The sequence below is a fragment of the Rhipicephalus microplus genome, unplaced genomic scaffold, assembly GCF_043290135.1.
Source record: "Rhipicephalus microplus isolate Deutch F79 unplaced genomic scaffold, USDA_Rmic scaffold_58, whole genome shotgun sequence".
NCBI classification, from domain to species: domain Eukaryota; kingdom Metazoa; phylum Arthropoda; class Arachnida; order Ixodida; family Ixodidae; genus Rhipicephalus; species Rhipicephalus microplus.
In genome coordinates this window covers 730,448-736,270 of record NW_027464631.1, presented here as the reverse complement: position 1 = coordinate 736,270, position 5,823 = coordinate 730,448, and the positions used below count along the sequence as shown (strand labels likewise).

The following is a 5,823-nucleotide window of genomic DNA, read 5'->3' as shown; positions in this document are numbered from 1 at the left end:
CTGTTAACCGAAAGGTTGGAGTTTCGAGCCCACCCGTGGACGGTGTGTCGCTTTTTTTGCTTTGCGCTGATGCCGTTGAAGATATGTTCTGATGGTGGTGAGAGTATTGCAGGACTGTCTCCGTAGCGCAATTGGCTAGCGCGATTGGCTGTTAACCAAAAGGTTGGAGGTTTGAGCCCACCAGGGGACGGTGTGTCGCTTTTTTCTTTGCGCTGATAGCTTTGAAGATATGTTCTGATGGTGGTGAGAGCGGAGAACGACTGTCTCCGTGGCTGTCGCAATTGTCTAGCGCGATCGGCTGTTGACCGAGAGGGTGGAGGTTCGAGCCCTCCCGGGAGTGGTGTGTTGCTTTTTTCTTTGCGATGATAGCTTTGAAGATATGTTCTGATGGTGGTGAGAGTGGACCACGACTGTCTCCGTGGCGCAATTGGCTAGCGCGTTGGGCTGTTAACCGAAAGGTTGGAGGTTCGAGCCCACCCGGTTGTGGTGCTGCGCTTTTTTTCCTTTGGGCTGATAGCTCTGAGGAAATGTTCTGACGGTGGTGAAAGTGTAGCGCGACTGTCTCCGTGTCGCAATTGGCTAGCGCGATCGGCTTTTAACTGAAAGGTTGGAGGTTCGAGCCCTCCCGAGAGTGGTGTGTTGCTCTTTTTTCTTTGGGCTGATAGCTTTGAAGATATGTTCTGATGGTGGTGAGAGTAGAGCAGGACTGTCTCCGTGGCGCAACTGGCTAGCGCGACCGGCTGTTAACCGAAAGGTTGGAGGTTCGAGCCCACCCGGTGGTGCTGCGGCGCTTTTTTTTCTGTGGGCTGATAGCTTTGAAGTTATGTTCTCATGGTGGTGAGAGTGGAAAAGGACTGTCTCCGTGGCGCATTTGGCTAGCGCAATCGGCTGTTAACCGAAAGGTTGGAGGTTCGTGCCCTCCCGGAAGTGGTGTGTTGCTTTTTTCTTTGCGCTGATAGCTTTAAAGTTATGTTCTGACAGTGGTGAGAATGGAGCACGACAGTCTCCGTGGCGCATTTGGCTAGCGCGTTCGGCTGTTAATCGAAATGTTGGAGGTTCGAGCCCTCCCGAGAGTGGTGTGTCGCTTTTTTTTTCTTTGCGCTGATAGCTTTCAAGAAATGTTCTGACGGTGGTGAGAGTGGAGCACGACTGTCTCCGTGGCGCAATTGGCTAGCGCGTTCGTATGGTAATTGAAAGGTTGGAGGTTCGAGCCCTTCCGGGAGCAGTGTGTCGCTTTTTTTATTGCGCTGATAGCTTTTGAGAAATGTACAGACGGTGGTGAGAGCGCTGAACTACTGTCTTCGTGGCACATTTGGCTAGCGCGTTCGACTGTTAACCGAAAGGCTGGAGGTTCGAGCCCTCCCAGGAGCGGTGTGTCGCTTTTTTCTTCTTGGCGCTGAAAGCTTTGGAGAAATGTTCTGACGGTGGTGAAAGTGGAGCACGACTATCTCCGTTGCGCCATTGGCTAGCGCGATGGGCTGTTAACCGAAAGGTTGGAGTTTCGAGCCCACCCGTGGACGGTGTGTCGCTTTTTTTTGCTTTGCGCTGATGGCGTTGAAGATATGTTCTGATGGTGGTGAGAGTGAAGCACGACTGTCTCCGTGGCGCAATTGGCTAGCGCGATCGGCTGTTAACCGAAAGTTTGGAGGTTCGAGCCCACCCGGGGGCGGTACGGCGCTTTTTTTTTCTTTGGGCTGATAGCTTTGAAGATATGTTTGATGGTGGTGAGAGTGGTGCAGGACTGTCTCCGTAGCGCAATTGGCTAGCGCGATTGGCTGTTAACCAAAAGGTTGGAGGTTTGAGCCCACCAGGGGACGGTGTGTCGCTTTTTTCTTTGCGCTGATAGCTTTGAAGATATGTTCTTATGGTGGTGAGAGCGGAGAACGACTGTCTCCGTGGCTGTCGCAATTGGCTAGCGCGATCGGCTGTTGACCGAGAGGTTGGAGGTTCGAGCCCTCCCGGGAGTGGTGTGTTGCTTTTTTCTTTGCGCTGATAGCTTTGAAGGTATGTTCTGATGGTTGTGAGAGTGGACCACGACTGTCTCCGTGGCGCAATTGGCTAGCGCGTTGGGCTGTTAACCGAAAGGTTGGAGGTTCTAGCCCACCCGGTTGTGGTGCTGCGCTTTTTTTCCTTTGGGCTGATAGCTCTGAGGAAATGTTCTGACGGTGGTGAAAGTGTAGCGCGACTGTCTCCGTGTCGCAATTGGCTAGCGCGATCGCCTTTTAACTGAAAGGTTGGAGGTTCGAGCCCTCCCGAGAGTGGTGTGTTGCTCTTTTTTCTTTGGGCTGATAGCTTTGAAGATATGTTCTGATGGTGGTGAGAGTAGAGCAGGACTGTCTCCGTGGCGCAACTGGCTAGCGCGTTCGGCTGTTAACCGAAATTTGGAGGTTCGAGCCCTCCCGGAAGCAGTGTGTCAGTTTTTTTTATCTTTGCGCTGATAGCTTTGGAGAAATGTTTTCACGGTGGTGAGAGTTGCGCATGACTGTCTCCGCTGCGCAATTGGCTAGCGCGATCGGCTGTTAACCAAAAGGTTTGAGTTCCGAGCCCTCCCGGGAGTGGTGTGATGCTCTTTTCTTTGTGCTGATAGATTTGGAGAAATGTTCTGACGTTGGTGAGATTGGAGCACGACTGTCCCCGTGGCGCAATTGGCTAGCACGTTCGGCTGTTAACCGAAAATTTGGAGGTTCGAGCCCTCCCAGGAGTGGTGTGTTGCTCTTTCTTTGCGCTGATAGCTTTGAAGATATGTTCTGATGGTGGTGAGAGTGGAGCACGACTGTCTCCGGGGCGCAATCGGCTAGCGTGAACGGCTGTTAACCGAAAGGTTGGAGGTTCGCGCCCACCCGGTGGTGGTGCGGCGTTTTTTTTTCTTTGGGCTGATAGTCTGAAGAAAAGTTCTGACGGTGGTGAGAGAGGAGCACGACTGTCTCCGTGGCGCTATTGGCCAGCGCGATGGGCTGTTAACCGAAAGGTTGGAGGTTCGAGCCCACCCGGTGGTGGTGCGGCGCTTTTTTTCTTTTGGCCTGATAGCTCTGAAGCAATGTTCTGATGGTGTTGAGAGTGGAGCACGACTGTCTCTGTGGCGCAATTGGCTAGCGCGATCGGCTGTTAACTGAAAGGTTGGAGGTTCGAGCCCTCCCGGGAGTGGTTTGTTGCTTTTTTTCTTTGGGCTGATAGCTTTGAAGATATGTTCTCAAGGTGGTGAGAGTGGAGCAGGACTGTCTCCGTGGCGCAATTGGCTAGCGCGATCAGCTGTTAACCAAAAGGTTGGAGGTTCGAGCCCACCCGGTGGTGGTGCGGCGCTTTTTTTTCTTTGGGCTCATAGATTTGAAGATATGTTCTGATGGTGGTGAGAGTGGAGCAGGACTGTCTCCGTGGCGCAATTGGCTAGCGCGATCGGCTGTTAACCGAAAGGTTGGAGGTTCGTGCCCTCCCGGAAGTGGTGTGTTGCTTTTTTATTTGCGCTGATAGCTTTACAGTTATGTTCTGACAGTGGTGAGAATGGAGCACGACTGTCTCCGTGGCGCATTTGGCTAGCGCGTTCGGCTTTTAACCGAAAGTTTGGAGGTTCGAGCCCTCCCGGAAGCGGTGTGTCACTTTTTTTATCTTTGCGCCGATAGCTTTGGAGAAATGTTTTCACGGTGGTGAGAGTTGCGCATGACTGTCTCCGCTGCGCAATTGGCTAGCGCGATCGGCTGTTAACCAAAAGGTTGGAGTTCCGAGCCCTCCCGGGAGTGGTGTGATGCTCTTTTCTTTGTGCTGATAGCTTTGGAGAAATGTTCTGACGTTGGTGAGATTGGAGCACGACTGTCTCCGTGGCGCAATTGGCTACCACGTTCGGCTGTTAACCGAAAATTTGGAGGTTCGAGCCCTCCAGGGAGTGGTGTGTTGCTTTTTCTTTGCGCTGATAGCTTTGAAGATATGTTCTGATGGTGGTGGGAGTGGAGCACGAATATCTCCGTGGCGCAATCGGCTAGCGTGATCGGCTGTTAACCGAAAGGTTGGAGGTTCGAGTCCACCCGGTGGTGGTGCGGCGCTTTTTTTTTCTTTGGGCTGATAGCTTTGAAGATATGTTCTGATGGGGGTAAGAGTGGAGCAGGACTGTCTCCGTGGCGCATTTGGCTAGCGCAATCGGCTGTTAACCGAAAGGTTGGAGGTTCGTGCCCACCCGGTGGTGGTGCGGCGCTTCTTTTTCTTTGCGCTGATGGCTTTGGAGAAATGTTCTGATGGCGGTGAGAGTGCAGCACGAACTTCCAATCACAGGTAATGTTATTAGGTTCCTTCCGTTCAAAAAGAGTCTGACTGATAATACTCCTTACGACTTGTTTATGTTGTTGGGACTGTATTCATTATGGAAAAGTCACATGATTGATAGACATGCCGAGCCACCATGGTCGACTAGGTCTGTCTTCCGAGAAGCAGCTGCTCAAGTGCGCAGTGTTGTCGACATTTTTGACCCTGTTCCGGAGTCACTTCTCGTTCTTGACGCTTTTGCGTGTTTTCCGGACTTCTGGTGAAGTATGCTCTTTGTACATTACTGTTGATAATTTCATTCATTTAAGAAAAAAAAAGTCTCCGTGGCGCAATATTCTAGCGCGATCGGCTGTTAATCGAAACGTTGGAGGTTCGAGCCCTCCCGGGAGTGGTGTGTCGCTTTTTTTTTCTTTGAGCTGATAGCTTTCAAGAAATGTTCTGACGGTGGTGAGAGTGGAGCACGACTGTCTCCGTGGCGCAATTGGCTAGCGCGTTCGTATGGTAATCGAAAGGTTGGAGGTTCCAGCCCTTCCGTGAGCAGTGTGTCGCTTTTTTTATTGCGCTCATAGCTTTGGAGAAATGTACAGACGGTGGTGAGAGCACTGCACTACTGTCTTCGTGGCACATTTGGCTAGCGCGTTCGACTGTTAACCGAAAGGCTGGAGGTTCGAGCCCTCCCAGGAGCGGTGTGTCGCTTTTTTCTTCTTGGCGCTGAAAGCTTTGGAGAAATGTTCTGACGGTGGTGAAAGTGGAGCACGACTATCTCCGTTGCGCCATTGGTTAGCGCGATGGGCTGTTAACCGTAAGGTTGGAGGTTCGAGCCCACCCGGTGGTGGTGCGGCGCTTTTTTTCCTTTGGGCTAATAGCTCTGAAGAAATGTTCTGACGGTGTTGAGAGTGGAGCACGACTGTCTCCGTGGCGCAATTGGCTAGCGCGATCGGCTGTTAACTGAAAGGTTGGAGGTTCGAGCCCTCCCGAGAGTGGTTTGTTGCTTTTTTTCTTTGGGCTGATAGCTTTGAAGCTGTGTTCTGATGGTGGTGAGAGTGGAGCAGGACTGTCTCCGAGGCGCAATTGACTAGAGCGATCAGCTGTTAACCAAAAGATTGGAGGTTCGAGCCCACCCGGTGGTGGTGCGGCGCTTTTTTTTCTTTGGGCTCATAGCTTTGAAGATATGTTCTGATGATGGTGAGAGTGGAGCAGGACTGTCTCCGTGGCGCAATTGGCTAGCGCGATCGGCTGTTAACCGAAAGGTTGGAGTTTCGAGCCCGCCCGTGGACGGTGTGTCGCTTTTTTTGCTTTGCGCTGATGGCGTTGAAGATATGTTCTGATGGTGGTGAGAGTGAAGCACGACTGTCTCCGTGGCGCAATTGGCTAGCGCGATCGGCTGTTAACCGAAAGTTTGGAGGTTCGAGCCCACCCGGGGGTGGTGCGGCGCTTTTTTTTTCTTTGGGCTGATAGTCTGAAGAAATGTTCTGATGGTGGTGAGAGTGGAGCACGACTGTCTCCGTGGCGCAATCGGCTAGCGTGATCGGCTGTTAACCGAATGGTTGGAGGTTCGAGCCCACCCGGTGG

The 5,823-nt window shown here is 52.2% G+C and overlaps 2 non-coding genes across 2 annotated transcripts; both read left to right on the top strand.

The window, feature by feature from the left end:
- The first annotated feature begins 2,335 nt into the window (after positions 1-2,335).
- On the top strand, positions 2,336-2,408 carry TRNAN-GUU (transfer RNA asparagine (anticodon GUU)). The gene has a single exon. It is a non-coding gene; the product is annotated as a tRNA-Asn (tRNA).
- A 1,103-nt stretch (positions 2,409-3,511) lies between these two features.
- Positions 3,512-3,585, top strand: TRNAK-UUU (transfer RNA lysine (anticodon UUU)). Its single transcript has one exon. It is a non-coding gene; the product is annotated as a tRNA-Lys (tRNA).
- Positions 3,586-5,823: the final 2,238 nt, after the last annotated feature.